Raw genomic sequence first — 20,424 nt, 5'->3', positions numbered from 1 at the left:
TGTCACCCAAAAATTGCACGGTCGGTTTTGACCAAAGTACGCAAAAAAAAAAAATTGGGGGGTAATTTATCATTAAGGGGGATGTCCAAAGGGTTCTGAAAGAAATTCCCACATTTCTAGCCAAATTTAGGGATTTTGCGGTTTTTTTATCCCGGTCTGGGATGGAGAAAACTTTTCTCCCATTTTTTTCTCCATTTTCGCCTGTTTGCTGTTTTCGACTGTTTTTTTGGGGTAAAACAGCCATTTTCGCCATTGGCAAAAAACACTTCCGTTTTCGCCACTAATTGAATACGGCCCAATATCTTGGAACTGCAGGCAATTTACAGGGCCTTGTGTCAAGAAAGACATCTTCTCCAAGGCCTTCTTGTCACAATCTGCTCAGACAAAGCCAGGGCCATCACCTTCATAAATCATCCAGGAAGCACAAGGAGCCTTCAAGTCATGCAAGAAGTAAGCAGAAGCATCTGATGGGCAAAACGGTTATCCCAACTCTGCCAGCAGTCTACATTCCGGCAGCCAAAAATTGCGAGGCAGACTATCTCAGCCATCAAGATGTACAACAGCTCATGTACTATTGGGTCAACCCCTCCATAGACATATTTGCATCCCATCTAAATCCCAAGATGCCCCGCTACTGTTCCAGGATTTGAGACCATGGATGCACTGTCAGTCCCCTGGGCCTTCCCATTAATTTATCTCTTTCCTCCAATGTCCCTATTGCCTTGTGTCATCCACAAGCCGAAACTAGAGGACAAGACCATCTCCCTGGTCATTTCAGATTGGCCATCAAGGGAATGGGATGCCGTTCTCAGACGCATGTTGGTGACACCACATTGGTGGCTTCTCCTAAGTTCAGATCTTCTCTCGCAAGGCACATTTCAACATCAGGATCTTCATTGACTGGCTTTGATGAGGTGGCTGTTGAGACAGCCCTCCTGGTTTCTCGAATGCTGTGGTCCGTTTTATGCTTTGTACTAGGAAACCCAGGGCATAACTAAGGTGGAAGCCGCTGCATAGAGCGAGTTGCCCTGGGCTGGAACCCGTGTCATGCTCACCAGCCACTACAATGGGAGGAGGAGCACCCAGTACCCATCTTCAGTACTCCACGCACAGGCAACCTGCTGGCTGCCACAGACTCCTTTCACCATACAGTCAAACGGCTGCTAGTCAGGGGAGCTCTGTGCCGGCCCCGCCTGTACTTGGGTATCTCTGACAAACCAGGGTCCCCGATGGAAGATTGCGCTGCAGCCCGGAAAAGCACAGGAGGAATCCGGTGGCATGATGAGTGTGTGCACCACCCTGGTCAATCCTAGCTGGCTGCTGCTAGTGCAGATAGAGGGCTGAGGCCACGTGAACTAACCAAGACTGGTAAGTTTTGATATACTAGGGATGGGGTGGGGGCTGTGGTGACAGGTGTATAGTGCTATTTGCGGTTTACTGATAATCGCTCTGCTCCGTAAACATGGGAATAGTGTAAAACTCTGAAACAGTCCCAATATGTGTCTCAGGGGCACAGGACTGGTGAACTCTCAGTAATGCAGCTGAACTGGTTTCTATTCTAAGTAAGTGAAAGTAAGACAATGTTGTAACAAGGTCCTGCTATCCCCAATTATATAATATTGTGTGAGCGCTAATCCAACAGTTTATCATTTATAATCAATATTTAGAACTAAAACATCCAACAAATTTTAATTCTTGTTTACACAACATTTTATTGCTCACACAGTGTGAGGTATTGCAGAGATTCAAGGATTTCATCAATCATTGTTGTTCTATATTATCGATATACTTCAAAGCTGTACTACCACCTAGGAAAACATTTTACTCACTTGCTCCCTGCAGCTATCCGGGAGATCTGTTGGCTCTGGGCCTAATTCAGACCCGCTCGCGAGCGCTCGCAAGTGGGTCGATGTTGCCCAAGTGCGCATGCGCATGACGGAGGCGGCTCCGCCATGTGCATGCGCGAGACCCGAATAACGACGGCCAAGCCGTCATTATGGGTCTCGCACAAAACAGGGCGTGCTGTCGATGGTGATTGACAGCACGCCCCCTTTGGTGGGCGTGCCGGGGGCGTGGCTGCCCAGACGGAGGCATTTCCATGGGAACGCCTACCGTCTGGGGCCGGCCCCACTGACATCACTAGTGATGTCAGTGGGAGTGCTTTTGGCTCTGATAGAGCCGAAAGCACTCCAGGGCTTGCGGCTGCGAGACCCTACCGCAAGGGTCTCGTCGCAAGCCCGATGGTCGCGATGGTCTTGACCATCACGACCATCATTTTGGCCGCTCGCTATAGCTGTGGGTGGTCACCCACAGCTATGCGAGCGGCCAGGAGGCGACTCCAAAAAGGAGCAGGGACGGCCCTGATTCAGAGAGAGCGCTCTGTCAGAGCGTCCGGCTCTGAATCAGGGCCTCTGTGCGACAAAACCAACAAAATAATTTTGAAAGAACTTTAACCCCTATGCTCCTAATTTGGCACTTTGTGGGCTGATCACAATCCAACATCAATATCAGTAATTATGTATGACAGGGCCATAATTAGGGGTGTGACCAGTGCTGCCGCACACAGCGCAGGGATCTGAGGTTGACACAATCACTGACCCATAGCCCTTGCTTCTGGAAGCAGGGTGCCTGGAACAGCACTTTGCAGCCAGTATCCCTGCCAATAATTGCCAACATTTACGCAGATCTAGCAATGATTTGTCATTGCGCATGCTTGTATTTCGATACAGTACGCACAGAGGATCTGTTCGCAAAGTCATGTGGTCAGCGTTTAGGGGAGGTAACGGGGGTTAGGTAAACGCAAGCATGTCTGACCATTTAAACTTTGTTTAATAGGCGTGCATAAATTAGCCATAGCAATTGCATTCGCAGCATGAGACCTCTCCGTGCTTGAGGACAACTGCAGTGTTTCTGGCTGGTCAGACCTGCCGTACATGCTTTGTGACTGCTTGATGTGCTCTGATGGTACCGATGTTTACACAGGACTGTGTCATTGGACGGATATGAGAAGGCAGAAGTGGGCGTGTTCATGCCGGATGTGATTTGGCAGGCATTAGCATATTTCCTCAGCTGCGATCCAAGCAAAATCGTAGCTGCAAATGCATTAGGCATCCACTGCTGAATCAGGCCCATAGGCGTTTAGTTGCTCACATTGGAGGCTGTGATAAGGTGGAAAATCTGCACAAGCCATAGGGTTGGTGTAAGTATCGATGGTGAGACCAAAGGTGGAGTCTAGAGACACACCAGGCAGTGTTACAGTGTTCACAGACGCTCAGTCCTTACACATTCATACACACGGATGTAAACTATGGATAGAATTTATATGTATTTATTTATTACCAGTTATTTATATAGCGCACACATATTCCTCTGCACTTTAATGCAAAATTTGAGTACAATCACAGGTAGACGACCACCACAAGACACTGCCGTCTCTGCGTCCACCTCGAAATCAGGCCCAATATGCACAGCCTGATTGAAACTAATTGTACATTTCTTACAGTATATGTACAATTGAAATTAGTACAAAGTAAAAGACTTTCCTGAAACAGAGTATCTCACTCACCATTGACTACACAATAATGGACCTCACTCAACATGGACCACAGAACAATAGAGCTCACTCATCATGGACCACAGAACAATGGAACTCACTCATCATGGACCACAGAACAATGGACCTCACTCACCATGGACCACACAACAATGTACCACACTCATCATGGACCACAGAACAATGGACTTCACTCATGATGGACCACAGAACAATGGACCTCACTTACATGGACCACATAATAATGGACCTCACTCACCATGGAGCAGAGAACAATGGACCACTGAACAATGGACCTCACTCACCATGGACCACAGAACAGCAGACCTCAATCACACTGGACCACAGAACAGCGGACTTCAATTACCATGGATCACAGAACAATTGACCTTACTCACCATGGACCACCGAACAACGGATCTCACTCACCATGGACCACAGAACAGTGGATCTCACTTACCATAAACTAAAGACATCACTGAGTTTTGAAAATACATAGAAAATTTATCTTTAAATGCTGTAACTGTTCTTAAGTTCATGGGGCTTGAGAGCTGCATGTAAGCAGGATCGGACTGGTCCACAGGGGTACAGGGGAAATCCCCGGTGGGCCCTACATCCTGAGGGCCCCATCTCCTCCTCTAGGGGTCGAGCAGGATCATGGATTAACTTGGGTGCTTGATTTGTGTCTATGAAAACTACAGCAAGATTATCCCTCCTACCAATCAAAGTGGGTGGTCCTGACACACCCCCCTCCACTCTTCTGCATGTCCTCTTTAATGGTTGGCCAAGTCCATCAGTTGTGGCTGGCCACACCCCCTGCTGTGACTGACCACATCTCTTAGCTTGGGCCCCTACCACTGCATTCCTTGGTGGGCCTTTCATGCCCCAGTCTGACACTGCATGTAAATGAGTGCAGACACAAATTGAGATTGATCTTTAAATACGTTAGCTAAGAGATGTCAAATTAGCAGCTATGTACATGTGCACTATTTGGAGTGGATGATGATGATTACAGCATATTTGCTCCAGATTTATAATTGTACGTATCTCAAGACGTTTCTCAAAATAAAATTGTAGATATGCGTGGGTGCAGATGTATCTTTGCTTACATGCAAACGGTGTAGCATTACATTCAACTCTAAGCTGTCAATCCAATTAGGTGCAAGTTGGCTTGTGTAGGCTGCTTTCACAGCAAACTCGCACAGCTTTTCATTAGGTAATTCACGTTTTTTGGTGCGCACTCCCCCCCATCATGCAGAAATAATTATAACAACTACAATACAAAAGTTGGTTATTGGATAAAAGGATGTTCTTTGAACTGATGGTTACAAAGTGACTTTTTTTTTTTACAACAAAAGCCTCCCATTTTGTCTATTTTTATCATTTTTTTTCTTTTTTATACGCATGCTATATTTAAGCCATCTTAATGAGCGATTACAATGATCATGTGGTTTTTTGAATAGAAGTGTTCTACAAGTACAACATTTCATTGGAATATTAAGAACCAACTGGATTGGAAGCATTGTGCAATATTTAATTAATTTTATATGTGGATTATATGTGTTCTTTATTTAAAGAATTGAATATTTATTCCTACTAATTGAATAGTGCCTACCACTTCTTGTTTGAAGTTTTTTCATGATTGTACTAACTAAGGGAAGCAATACCCTGTGGAAGGCTGCAGTTCAAATAGTAATATTGTCACCAGATTAAGAGACTAGCGCCCTAAGAATTCCTTTTTTCCACGGCATCCATGGCCCAAAAAAATTTTATTGAGAAATTCAGTAAAAATTAAATGTAGTAAATTGTGCTTAGATGTCACCCTTAGGGTCAGTTATGTGGTGGGGACAGGAATGTGCTTCATTTGTGCATATATTTTTGATAGGCAAAACCAGTGCTAATGACTGCCAATCACACTGACTAAATATAATTTTATTTGGTAATGGACTACCAACCTGAGGCAACCTTGCAAGTGTCCTGAGTCACCTCAGGGTGCCACGGCACCCAGTTTGGGAACCACTGGACTAGAGAGAATTCGGAACACTATCCATGTAAAAAAATTTCACTACACCTCTACTAACATTAGATGGCGGTATACATTTTGTGCATGAGAGAAGGAGAAGAAAACAATGCACTGCAGTACATGATGCCTGGGCTCTACTATTCATTAAAGGGCCCCATACACGGTGCGATATGCACCTTGCAATGTGACGGCCAATACAACAGCCGACATATTGAGCGGTCCCCACACACAGCGCGATCCACTGCCCGACAGCCTGATATGCTGCATGGGATTGTACACCGCATCACCAGATTTCTTGTGCAGCATGTAAGATCTGGTATTGCAAGGAAGCGGCTGTGCAATACTGTCCAGCAAATATTTTAATACTGCAAGAGGCATCTATAGCAAGCATACGCCTCCTGACAGCAATATCGATCCAAGTGCAGTGTCTGGAGATGCTGCCTCGGATCCCCATCTCAATCATCAGTAGCAATGGCGGCAGCAACGGCCAGTCTGAGTAAGCTCCAGCTTACTCAGGCTGCAAGACTGCAATGCCAGGAAATCTGCGTCCACTGATGCAGACCCTGGCCTTGGCAATCCCAGAAAACATGCCGCCCCTGTTTCCGGGAACATTGCCTAGGCATGCCCCCGCTCCGCCTGCCAAACGCCTGGGCATGTAAATCATAGTGCGGCTTGGAGGATCTGAAAGTGGTATAGCACAGAGCGGGTCCTGCAAAGGCACAGAATGGGTCCTGCACATGCACAGAATTGATTCTGCACACGCACAGAATGGGTCCTGCACACGCACAGAGTGGGTCCTGCACACGCACAGAGTGGGTCCTGCACAAGCACAGAATGGGTCCTGCACACACACAGAGTGGGTCCTGCACACGCACAGAGAGGGTCCTGCACACGCACAGAATGGGTCCTGCACACACACAGAGTGGGTCCTGCACACGCACAGAGTGGGTCCTGTACATGCACAAAAAGAGTTCTGAGCAGATCGGAGACTAAGCAGATTGACCGAGTGCTAGTAGGCGGCTGCTACACCATCTGCACCCTGGTCTCCCCGAATTATGAATCCAACTCATACAGCAGTGCACTGTTACTTCATTGGATTGTGGTGGAGCTCCGGAGCTATTGAACCAGGCAAGTTACAGCCATTTAATACCATTGCTTGCATCCATTTGGACTCACTTCTCTGCCGACGGGTACAGAGTACTAATTTATATATGGGGTGTGCAATCGAATTACTGCACAAGTTTTAATGAAGAAACACTTCTAATCAAGAAAAAGTTAAATGACTGTGGACATTGGTCACTCTTGATATGTATCCTAGCGGTAACAGAATACACAATTTATAATATAATATTTATAATATTTCTTGACCAGCGATATATACTTGGTTACACAGAATTAGTTTCTGTCTATTTTTTATTGTTATATGTTATGTTAGTGGGTTATGTGTATCTTATGGTGTCAAATTAAATTGGTTATTTTTAAGAGAAGCCTTGTTTTTGATACAGTTATTCACACAGGTGCTACCAAGCTGTAAGAATTGTTACATCATTTATTTAATACTAACCTTGAAAGCGCAGTTCAAATAATGTTTAGTATGTATAGATATCACAAAATAACCTAAGTAAAAGTTGACGGATAAGCAGCAATCTTTAAACTGAAAGGGGATTTTATTCAAGTAGAGAATAAAGTAACTAAAGGTTCTCACTAATTTTATTATATAGGACTGGTTGTCATTTTCATTGCTTAAGGTGCATACACACGTAACAATTTTTTGAATGATTTATTTATAACGGCGTCATTATCGTTCAATCGTTTAAAAAATCGTAAATTTTTTGGGTGAACGATAATCGTCCAAGCGCGCTCCCGTTTGTAGTTTGTAGTTCATCGTCCATTCTGACTGTCCAACATAACGTTTTCATTCATGTTGTACAGAATGAATGATGAATGATGTCCATTCACTGTATGCATGATTAAAAAATCGTTCATCATTCATGAAAATCGTTGACAAATCGTTCAGTAATTTAGTAACCAACGATTTTTGTAAACGATTTTCGTTCACTCTTTCAAGGGAAAATCTGAACGAAAATCATTGGTTACTAAAATCGTTACGTGTGTTTGCACCTTTAGATTAGCATTGCAAATTACCTGCTCTGGATCCATGAATGCACTTTCTAGATGTCTCTGTGACACTGCAGGATGGCAAAGTAATAATCAGTTTGTACAAAGCGTCTGCTGATGAGAGACGACCTCTTGTACATAAAAGAAGCATAATTTTTAAAGTTTGAATAAACAATTACCTGTAAGGAGGTGCTTACATTGCATCAGGCTGTCTGCTCAAAGCTGCCACTAAGAGATGATATTCGTACAAAAAAAAAACATATATAACAAACAAAAAAGAGTTTTTGCAATCAATACGTCACTGCTGTAAGGATATTTTATGTTAACATATTACATTTAGGGGATGATCCTGAGTTGCACGCTGCTACGAACACTTTAGCATATTTTCCCGTAGTTGCGTGAGCGACTTTATGCTAATGCTAGTACCAGCCCTTCCCCTGGGGTACAACCATGCGCCTGACTGTGCAAGGACTGAGACGCCAACGTTGGACCATCGGTTGCACAATTGAGACCTGAACCAGCCTCACGGCAGGTGCAGAGTTTCCATCTGAGTATGTTCTCCAAAGTGAGCGATTATACTCCTGTGTATGCAACTGTGACACGCCCATAACACACCCATACGATGGTCCATCCCCATGCATCTTAATAGCCACCTCCTTTCAGCGCCCAGTGGCCGCCCAGGAATACCCAATACACTTCCATTACACTTTTGTGCATGTGCATCTAAAGTCGCTACTGCGACTATGTACAAACACAATCAGGACATATGCGCAGTAGCAAAAGCAATCGATGATCAGAATCCAATATCGACATGCGATGCCGGAGACTCAGGCCCCGAGGCATTTCCTCTGTGTGGGAATTAGTTTTCAGAGTTACCCTTGTTGTGAATCAGAGGTATGTACTGTATGCTAAACTCTAAATCATGGGTTTATCTGTTACTGTCTCTAGGTTCCTCTCTATTCCTGGGTTGATTACCTTAGAGCAGGAGAGATTTAATAAAATAGTAGACACATATCCATAGCGTTAGGGTCGTACTGGCCCAGAGGGGTACAGAGGAAATCCCCGGTGGGTCCCACCCACTTCTTTATGGCTGGAGCAGGGTCATGAATGATCTTGGTGCTTGATTTGTTTCTATGGAAACTACACTAAAGGTCTTCACAGTGGGTGGAGCTGACACACCCCTGTCCCCTCTTTTAGAAAGAGGCAGTCGTTTGCGTGTCCTCTCTAATGGTTATCCAGTCCTTCTGTTTTGGCTGGCCACACCCCCTCAGGTGGATGGCAATGTCCCTTAAGCTTGAGCCCCTACCATTGCATTCCCTGGTAGGTCCTTCACGCCCCAGTCTGACACTGCATAGCATAGTGTGTTTCTGAAAATGTATTTGATGAGTAATTAAAAAATTTGCCCATACATTAAAGACAGTAATAAACAGCTTAGATGATGGCATTATAGTAGTCCTGTTGGTAAAGACAGACCTAAGTGTTCAGTATTTTATGAAGAGTTTTCCACGGAATAATTCTAGAATTGTGTTTCGTCTTGGCTCAAATAGCTTTTAGACTTCATCAGGGCAGAGTAAAATAATAATAATACATCTATGTAGTGATACCTAGTCTACACATCTCAATTAATAAGAGTCTGTAAGCCAAGATATACCACTGTCATCAGGGGCGTAGAGAGGGCGGTTCCACCGTAGCTGGTGTTCTGGGTACCCTGGCCACATGCTACACCTCTGACTGCCATGCTAGTAGAATGGAGTCTGCAATAAATGTGGCCAGGATATGTAGAATGTGTCACTGGGAAATCTCTTAAGAGTGGATGTACAACTCTCCCCCGTACGTCATAGTAAATTATCAGTGCGCATGTGTAATAATGCAGACAATAATAACTATAGTGGAACAATAGCCTAACACACATTTATGCATATTCATATCAATATAGTGAAGCCATACTGACTTATGGCTAAGTATTGTTCAATTAAAAAGCCTCTTGGTGTGTACATATATGAAGCTTTAATGGGGGTATATATATGGTGGTAGAAGGGGTATATAAAGTAGGGTAAGGTTAGCTGGATAAGAGGTATAGGGTTAATTATCATCTCTATACTGATGATACTCAGATCTACATTTCCTCACCTGATCTTTCCCCCTCTTTACTGACTCGTATCTCTAACTGTCTCTCTGCTATCTCTTCCTGGATGTCCCAGCGATTTCTCAAACTAAATATGTCTAAGACTGAGCTGATAGTCTTTCCACCCTCCCACATAACAAGATGTCCCACTATTTCTTTATTAATAGATGGCATAACTATCTCATCTAGTCCCAAAGTGCGCTGTCTTGGAGTCATCCTGGACTCTTCCCTCTCCTTCAAACCACACATTCAGAACCTCTCGCAGTCCTGTCATTTCCATCTCAAGAATATTTCCAAGATCAGACCCTTTCTCACCCAGGATGATACCAAAACCCTTGTACATTCACTGGTCATGTCCAGATTGGACTACTGTAACCTTCTCCTAGCTGGCCTCCCCAAATCCCATCTCTCTCCTCTCCAGTCTGTGCTTAATGCTGCTGCTCAGCTCATCTTCCTCTCCAAATGCTCTACATCTGCCTCCCCTCTTTGCAACCTCTCCACTGGCTCCCATTCACTTTCAGAACCCAATTCAAGGTTCTCATACTCACTTACAAAGCCCTCACCCATTCCTCTCCCATTTACATCTCTGATCTCATCTCCCTTCACTCTTCTGTCCGCCCTCTTCGTTCACTTAATACACGCCACCTTTCAGGCCAATTGGTTACTTCCTCCCACTCCCACCTCCAAGATTTTGCCCATGCTGCTCCTCACCTTTGGAACTCCCTCCCTCTCCCTATCAGACTCTGCACCTCTCTACAATCTTTCAAACGAGCTCTACTACTCGAACCACTACTCCATTAAAGCCTTCCAGCTCTCATCCTAACTTGCTGCTACATCTTCCTTTCTCCCCGCCCACCCCATTCTGTCACTCCTGTTTGTCTTCCCATCCCTTAAAGAATGTAAGCTCTTTCGAGCAGGGCCCTCTACTATCTTGTGCTTCTCCCTACTGTAATTTAATTTATCTCTCACTCCCCACTTGGGCAACTAACACTTGGCTGCTAATGCGGGTGTTAAGGTCACTAATATAGCAATGTTTATCCATGTCCTGTATTGTATTCTATGTTAATGGCGCTGAGGAACACTTGTGGCGCCATATAAATAAATGATAATAATAATAATGATAATAATGGGTGTGTATTGTGTATATTATACTATAAACCCTGTAAACGTGTGAGTTGAGGGTTTTGAGCCAGTGAAGCAGCACGAGACCTCTTAGGAATGTGCTAGAATTAGCATGTGCAGTAGGTAGGCTATTAGTGAGATAGGGACTGAGCGTGCAGGGGCTGGTGCTGTGGGCGGAGCGGAGGTAGGGGATATAACGGGCTGCCTGAGCACTGAGGGTCAGTCTGATGTTCCCCCTTGAGTGCTCAGGTCAGGGTCCCTCTGGCGCTGCTTAGCCATTAGCGCAGTAGTGGAGGACCTCCGGCACTGGAGCCAGTAAGGGCTTACCTTGGCCGAAAGTAACACTGCCACAGCCGCTGTCCTCTGGTGGGCAGCAGTCCCTGACAGGGGAGACGCGTCAGTGGGTGGGCGGCAATCATCCGGTGATGGCTAGAAGCTGGTTGGAGATTGGCTACCCTATGTGGAGAAGGGTAGAGATGGAGATTTGCCTGACAGACAGCGACGGAGTTGAGGCGGGCGTGGCCTTCAGTCGGCACCCCTTGTACAGCAGCAGCGCTGGCTAAGAAAGTCAGTGACAGGGCAATAAATCTCCAGCCTTTCTGTAGAGTGCTGCAAAGTCACAGCTGAGGACAATGGCTCTGACAGTGCCGGAGGCAGCTCGCAGGGTCTGATGGGCATTGGGCATGTGTTTATTTTTTCACTGCCCGCTCGCTAAACTGTGGGAGACCTCCCACAGCTTGTGCGAGCGGCCAGGAGGCTGTCGCAATTATCGCAACCATCGGTCTTGCGACAAGACCCTGTGGTAGGGTCTCGGCTACCGCAAGGCCAAGTGGACTTCCTGCTCTAATAGAGCAGGAAGTCCACTAGTGATGTCAGTAGGGCCTCCCACAAATGGCAGGCATTCCTAAGGGAATGCCTGCATTTGTGCAGCCACCCCCCCTCCCCGCCTACAAAATGGGGCGAGCTGTCACTCACCATCGACAGCCGCCCCGTCTTGTAGTGAGCCCGCAAGCGACTGAAGTTAAGTCGCTCGGCGGGGCTAGCGCATGCGCACGCCGGATGTGGCGCTTGCACAGAGGGGAAACATCGAGATGATTGCGAGCACTGTGGGCTCGCAAGCGGCTCTGAATCAGGCCCAGTGTGCGTGAGTAGTTACATTAATACACTGCGCAGCAAGCAGCATTTATTAACAGCAGTATTCTGCTGAACTATTTACACCCAGAGAACATTAGCTATTCCCTGGACATTGTATTGCAGCTCATATATAAAAGGAATGAGACTAAGGAAGTACTGGTCTAGAATCCTAAGCTAAATGTTGAACTTTACAGTGAGCCTATAATAAGAGCCACGGGAAGGAGAGGAAGCATAGGGAGGAATACTGTTGGAACATAAACAGGTACCAGTCAGATAGTGAAGTCTCTATAAAGGGTGTATTTTACTGGAGTAAAGAATAAAGAAAGGAAATACATAAGCATCAGTAATTGAAAGTATTATCACTTGGATGCAGAATAATCTAGATATTGGATTTCAGATCCGATACCACGTACTATGGGGAGACAGTATTTATTAGCTGTAATAAGATAGCACTGGCTTCAACCCTTTAGACTTTTACGTAATTATTACATAAATACTTTGTTAGTGTAATTGTATAAACAGCACAGTAGCCTTATTAAGGAAGATGACTTTGAACTTTAATTGTATATGGATTTATGCTCCCGAGTTCTGGACTTATATGGACTCTTTATCTGCTACAAAATAGACATTTTAGCAGGGACTAAGTGCATAATCGCATCATCGTCACCCGAACCCCCCACTTTTACATGCGGTCATAGACCTCTTGCGGGGTGTCGGGAGCGGCACCCGATTTTTGGGAGGCTCCCTACAGTGTCAGGAGAGTAGGCAAGTATGTGGTGGTGAGAGAGAGGAAGAGGGAGGAGAGAGAGAAGAGGGGTAGAGAAATTATATATATATATATATATATATACACACACACACACACTGTGTAAGCCACCCCTGCCACCAAGAAGAGGTACATTTGCGCCCTATTCCTAAGACATTTCAATATGGTGTGGAATTAATCCAAAATACGGAATATTCCGATATCCAAAATACCCCTGGTCCGCGGCATTTTGGATATGGGAGACTCAACCTGTCTTATCTTTATTCATATTAATTATCTATATTCATTATATGTGTGTGTGTCAGTGTGTGTATGCAATGCATATATATCTGTGTAAGCCACCCCTACCACCAAGAAGAGGTACAGAGGGAATTGGGAGGGTGAAACCTCTTCTTGGGCGCAGGTATATGGGGCAAGGTGATTTCTATGTTTTCTATCTTTCATACTGCCATAGAGAGTTTAAAACTAGTGGATAACCGAGAGTGAATGAGACCCCACAAAGAATGATCCAACTTACTGTGGCCAGGCTTTCCACAGCAGAACAACTTCATAGATTAAAGAACTAAGGTAAAAAGTATTTATAGAAAACCAGCTTTAATATAATAATAATAATAATAATAATAATAATAATAATAATAATATATAGAGGCAACTTTTTATATATAGTTTTAACTGTTTACAAAACATACGCATACTTTTGCAAATATTTAACAAAATATGAACAAAAAGCTAAGCAAAACACTTGACATGCAAATTTCTATTATATAAAGTCCATGCATATATTTTGAATTTATATTTTAGTTACTGTTTTAATGAATATAAAATGTGACATTTGCATAAATTGTAATAAGTTATAGAATAGACATGTGCAAGAAGCTGAAACCTATAGCCATATGGTCTTCTCTTCCTAATTGAAATGTGTTCCCAGTAGGAGGAAGAGGACTGTGACTGATGTGGGATGGAGAGAACAAGGCCGGAAGTGGTATCACCACTGGAGGTGGCCTAGTGAAGAGGTGGAGACCATCCAGGGAGTAGAAGACCAATGGGAGATGCAAAACTTACCTGACACTGAGGAATTTTGCAGTGGGGAAACTGACATTGCTTGAACAGGGACCGGTAAGTCGAGAGGCTTTTCTTCCTTATCTTGTTTGAAACTGCGGAGAATTTTCAGCTAATGGTGGGCTGCGGCTGCAAGCCAACCAGGGATGGGCAATCACAGACAGATGGGAAGTTCTAATCATGGCTCTCCCTGCCCCCCCCGCCCTACCCCCTTATCCTCTTTTATTAGCCGACGTAAACATTGAGAGTGGTGCGTGAGCCATTTATATTTTTGCTGGCTTGAATGGCGAAAATGATGCGTTGTCCGTTTATTATGTAGAGGGAATGTAGATTGTATTCAGAGCATAGTATAGTGCGCCAAGGCAGAAAAGAAATGCTGTGTCAAGATGAACACTCCAGACAGGAGACAGTAGTTCAAGCATCAAGAGATATACTGTAAACAAGAAAGTTATTTTGTAAAAGAGCTTAAACTGGCCCTTTGCTGTTCAGGTGAAGCTTGCTGTGAGTCAAGCAGCCAGCGAAAGGCAAGCTGACATGGCCCAGCAGTGGAGCGACGCCTACCCTTGTGGGGAAGGGCCGGCACAGGTTGTACACCCCTGTGCCTGCCGTGGTCAGCCAGATCTGGTAAGGATCCAGTGGGGCACTAGTCTTTGTAACATTCGCCCTAGTCCACCAGGGTGTTGTACCACTTATTAACTGGGCACTAGGCATGTTTCACCAGCAGATGTTAGACCTTTTCCACAGAGTGGGCATAAGGCCCAATAGGTGATTGTAAAGCATCACCCCCATAGTAGATCTGGAACCAGGTGGTGCTACTTACATCATTTTAACCCTAGTGTGAAAACACTTACAGGTTAAAACCTTGGTCCGTGGCCATTGTGCCAGCGATGACCAGTCACCTGAGCCAGCAACTGTGTTGTCCGTGTCTTACCATTGTGTGGTTACTTGGTCCTCACATCTCTCTCTTCCCTAGAAAGTAATCTAAACTGTGTTTAGGAACATCTACAAAAGCTCACTGGCCTGAAGGTGAGAGCCAGCACAATAAGGTAAGTGCGTTACTATATCTGCACCACACTCTCCACACTACTGCTTATATTTACCTACCCTTTGCAATGCAGAAATGCCATATGGATAGACAACAAAGCTAAAATATATACAGGTTGAGTATCCCATATCCATATATTCCGAAATACGGAATATTCCAAAATACGGAATATTTTTAGCATGACTGAGCTAGTGAAACCTTTGATTTTTGATGGTTCAATGTGCACAAACTTTGTTTAAGGTAGGGATGTGCAGGCTCGGATAGGTTCAAGTTTACACGCCGAGTTCGGATTTTTCCCTCCAAAAAAACGGAACTCAGAAAGAGGCAAAACGTCATCTTGCATGGACAAACATCATCATTCCTGGACAAAAGTCCAGGAATGATGATGTTTGTCCATGCAAGATGACGTTTTGCCTCTTTCTGAGTCCAGGAATGATGATGTTTGTCCATGCAAGATGACGTTTTGCCTCTTTCTGAGTTCCGTTTTTTTGGAGGAAAAAATCCGAACTCGGCGTGCAAACTCGAACCTATCCGAGCCTGCACATCCCTAGTTTAAGGCATAACATTAATAAAAATAAAGCATAAAATTACATATAGGCTGTGTGTATAAGGTGTATATGACATATAAATTAATTTCATGTATCTACACAAACTTTGCTTGAGCCACAAAATTATTGAAAATATTGTATAAAATGACCTGCAGGCTGTGTGTGTAAGGTGTATATGAATCATAAATGCATTCTGTGTTTACATTTGGGCCCTATTCCTAAGACATTTCAATATGGTATAGAATTAATCCAAAATACGGAATATTCCGATATCCAAAATACCCCTGGTCCCAAGCATTTTGGATATGGGAGACTCAACCTGTATTATCTTTATTCATATTAATTATCTATATTTATTATATGTGTGTGTGTCAGTGTGTGTATGCATATATATCTGTGTAAGCCACCTCTACCACCAAGAAGAGGTACAGAGGGAATTGGGAGGGTGGACCCTCTTCTTGGGGGCAGGTATATGGGGCAAGGTGATTTCTGTGTTTTCTATCTTTCATACTGCCATAGAGAGTTTAAAACTAGTGGATAACCGAGAGTGAATGAGACCCCACAAAGAATGATCCAACTTACTGTGGCCAGGCTTTCCACAGCAGAGCAACTTCATAGATTAAAGTACTAAGGTAAAAAGTCTTTATAGAAAATCAGCTATAAAAATAAAAATAAATTATATATAGAGGCAACTTTTTATGTATAGTTTCAACTGTTTTCAAAACATACACATACTTTTGCAAATATTTAACAAAATATGAATAAAATAAAAACAAAGCAAAAGACTTTAGACATGTAAATTTTAATAACTGTTGGTATAGAATAGACATGTGCAAGAAGCTGAAACCTATAGCCATATGGTCTTCTATTCCTCATTGGGATGTGTTCCCAGCAGAAGGAATTGGATTGTGATTAATTTGGGATTTAAAGAACCAGGCCGGAAGAGGTATCACCACTGGAGGTGGCCTAGAGAAGAGCTGGAGACCATCCAGGGAGTACAAGACCAATGGGAGATGTAAAACTTACCTGGATGCTGATAAATTTTGCAGTGGGGAAGCTGACACCGCTGGAACTGGGTCCGGTGAGTCGAGAGACTTTCTTCCTTATCTTGTTTGAATCTGAGGAGATGCAACTTCAGCTAATGGTGGGCTGCGGCTGCAAACCAACCAGGGATGGGCAATCACAGACAGATGGGGAGCTCTAATCATGGCTCTCCCTGCCCACACACCCTACCCCGTTATCTTGACTTATATTACCTGATGTAAACGTTGAGAGTGGTGCGTAAGTCATTTATATATTAGCTGGCTTGAAATGTGAGAATGTTGTGTGCGCAGTTTATTGGTGGAGAATAAATGTAGAATTTCTCCTGAGGATAGTTTAGTGCGCCAAAGCGGAAAAGAAGTGCTGCGTCAAGATGAAAACGCCAGACAGGGGACAATAGTTCAAGCATCAAGAAGAGATATACTGTAAACTGTTAGAAAATGACAGTTGTGAGCTGATTGGCTGGAGCACCATTTATCATACACAGTGAAATGTATTACTCGTTTTGGTGATAAAACTGGTTAGTAAATGGGGGCCTATATTTACTGTTAACTCCCAATGTCCTGCATGAGATACATGGCAGTGCCCCCCCCCACTGCCAGAGCACCTAGTGATGTCATAGAGGCAGCTGATGATGTCACTATTGGAGGTGGGATGGGTATAATAAAGCAGCTGGAAGCTTCCTGTGTTATATCTGATATTGCTGGACTAGTGACAGTACAGATATTTTTCTTCTCATTTCTTAGTGGATAAAATGATACTACGATGAAGAAGGCGGGAAATAAACATCCTAAAGACCATCAAATGACTGTAAGTATCTCTTATAGAGCCATGGACTCACTACTAATGGTTAATGGTAATAGGTCACTGCTATATGATTTCATATAAGTTCAGAGTTTGATAAATTAGTTTTAAAAACTCCCTTTTTCTTTGTATTTATACTATATACTATTAATAACTGTTTTGCTTAGTAGCTTTCCAGACTTTCTGATAATTATGTTATGGTTCTGATTTCAAATTATTTAAAATAATAACAAAAATATTGTGAAATGCTGTTATACAAGTGGAAGTGTATCTATATCACTGTTTGCTTTATATTAGTGGTTTTTGCCACTATAGGGAGATTACCTTGGCATTAAAAATCCTGTATTGTTCTTATGTCTGTTTCATTATTTCACAGGTCGCTCTACGCATCCGTCCGTTTAATAGGACAGAGGCTAAGAGCAGCGCCCGATGCATTATACACCAGCTCGGGCCGCAGGTAAGAAAAGGCTAATAACAATATTTTAGTTTAAACAACTGAATTAGTTTAACATTAAACACAATTAATTATACAATTGTTTTCTTACCAATACATTATTCTTAAATTTTACATCTTCGATCTTGCCCTATCTGCCCAATCTAGGGCTCTCGTTTAAGTAGGGATAAAAGATGTCATGCACATATTTTATGGACAGTAACAATTTCCTCTAATAAGGAGGTTATGCTGAGAACTATAGTTCCATAATAGGTAGCAAACCACTTTAGACATAATAAAATAAGTTATTATTATAATATATTTCACTTACAGTGGGAAGAACCACCAAGCTTATGAGTTAGACCATTCTGTGTCTTAAGGGCCTAAGAACCAGTGACTAGAAGAGTTTATATAGATATCAGCAGAATTTTCCAGGATACTGCTGAATTGCTGACAAATATGTCTCTATATTCCCTGATCACGTCCCATATGTGAATTTGCTTTTATCCATTAATATAAACTGGACTTAAGATTGTCTACTGCAAACGGAGAGGTGCTTGTAGAGCCTGGTGACATATAGTGAACATGTCTTCTCTTTCCTTACAGACAGTACTACTGCAGGACCCTGGCGAGGATCCTGATGATGTCCTGCGTTGCTGCAGGACCAGGGAAAGGACGTTCACCTTTAATGAGGTGTTTGATCAAGCAGCTACCCAGGTGATTGTAATCCTGAGATATTTACAATGAATAATAAAAGTTAATAGTATATATAATACAGTATTCAGAGACATTCTAAGAGAAGAGGGTTCCTGTGTGCTGTCTCTGAACAGCCCCCCCCCAAAACCATTGTACTTGAGGTGTAGTCTCTGGTACTGTGCCAGAGCCTATTGTACAGGTATACTGTATATCTCTGGGAAAATGGTGCCACAAGATAAATTTCTTTTGAGGTGGCCGCGTGGTAAGTACATACAATGGGTGTATGGAGTGTGGTGTGGGGGCACTGGATTCAGGTGCCCATGTGCACCACACACCCTACACCCATTATACATATGGCAGCATTGCTCATGCTGCATCTTGTAAAGGGAGTAAAATAATTCATGAGAACAATTTATCATCATATGTGAATGTAGCATCAGCCAGTAATGCCTGTACAGCTGTCATTTCTCCTTATTCAGTATAGGGCATATTTTTACATTATTTTCATGATTGCTTATGTAGCATCAATAAATGTGTCTCATTTCAGGAGCATGTCTATCAGACCACAATGAAGAACCTAGTGGATGATATCATCTCGGGGTACAGTGCTGCTATATTTGCATACGGCCCAACAGGTAATATTTATGTTATTAATACATAAGTCTAATTGCTTATATTGTATGTGTAAAAGTAGTGAGCTGGTGAAATGAGTGGTGGTAAAACATGTGGACCATCTGTATTGTTAGTAATTGTGAGCTAGTAGTTTCCTAACGGGCTGGTGCAATTATCCAGATGGTTCCAGAAAGTGAGGCGTTTGGTGAATGACACAATCCGGGTCTATGCACTGAGGGCCCGATTCAGACCCGCTCGGTCGATGGTGCCCAAGTGCGCATGCGCACGATGGAGGCGCCTCCGTCGTGCGCACGCATGTGCGAGACCCTAATAACGACGGCCAAGCCGTCGTTACGGGTCTCGCACCAAAGGGGGTCTCGCATCCTTTGGTGGGCGTGCCGGGGGCGTGGCTGCCCAGACGGAGGCGTTCCCATGGGAACGCCTACCGCCTGCTTCCGGCTCCACTAACATCACTAGTGATGTCAGTGGGAGTGCTTTTGGCTCTGATAGAGCCAAAAGCACTCCTGGGCTTGCGGCAGCGAGACCCTACCGCAGGGTCTCGTCGCAAGTCCGATGGACGCGATGGTCTTGACCATCGCGACCATCATTTTGGCCGCTCGCTATAGCTGTGGGTGGTCACCCCCAGCTATGCGAGCGGCCAGGAGGCTGCTCCTAAAAGCAGCAGGGACGGCCCTGATTCTGAGCGAGCGCTCTGTCAGAGCACCCGGCTCTGAATCAGGGCCTGAATCCTCAGTGTAGTGATGACAGATATAGGATAATAGATAACATTTAATTGAAAACATCCAATGAGGGCACAAGTCATAGTTCTTAAGGATAACTCTTCTATTTGGGGCAAGGTAATAGCATGAGAATGGTGACAAGTGTGGTACTGTAGTTAGAAGGTAAATCTCATTTACCAAAATATTGTTATAGATTTGGTCTATAGTCTAACAATATATTACACTATAGCTGTACAGGTGTACAGGTAAAAGTTTTGAATCACATAACTATGTTACAATGTTGTTTTGTGTGTAATAAATAGCCCCCAAATGTGCATATTTTAGATTTTTATATAGTATCTTAAATTATGTTTACATTTTAATGGTTATATTGTCAGCTTGTGATAGGCTGTGGTTACCACTGCATCTAACTCTCACTGACCAGGGAATAGGTGCACCCATCACCAAATGTGGAGGCAGCATTTTATGGACAGAACCAATATACAATAGTGCACAGTCTATCCATTCACTAACAAGCGGTGACATCCCTGAGAGAGTGAACTGATGAGCGTCATCCTGATGAATATTGGCTTAGTCACATGATGTCTGTCTCTGTTCATTACTGA

This window comes from Taudactylus pleione, unplaced genomic scaffold (genome assembly GCF_031769625.1).
Source record: "Taudactylus pleione unplaced genomic scaffold, aTauple2 ptg000398l, whole genome shotgun sequence".
NCBI classification, from domain to species: domain Eukaryota; kingdom Metazoa; phylum Chordata; class Amphibia; order Anura; family Myobatrachidae; genus Taudactylus; species Taudactylus pleione.
The sequence above is the reverse complement of the archived record's forward strand: the minus strand, read 5'-3'. Positions refer to the sequence as shown.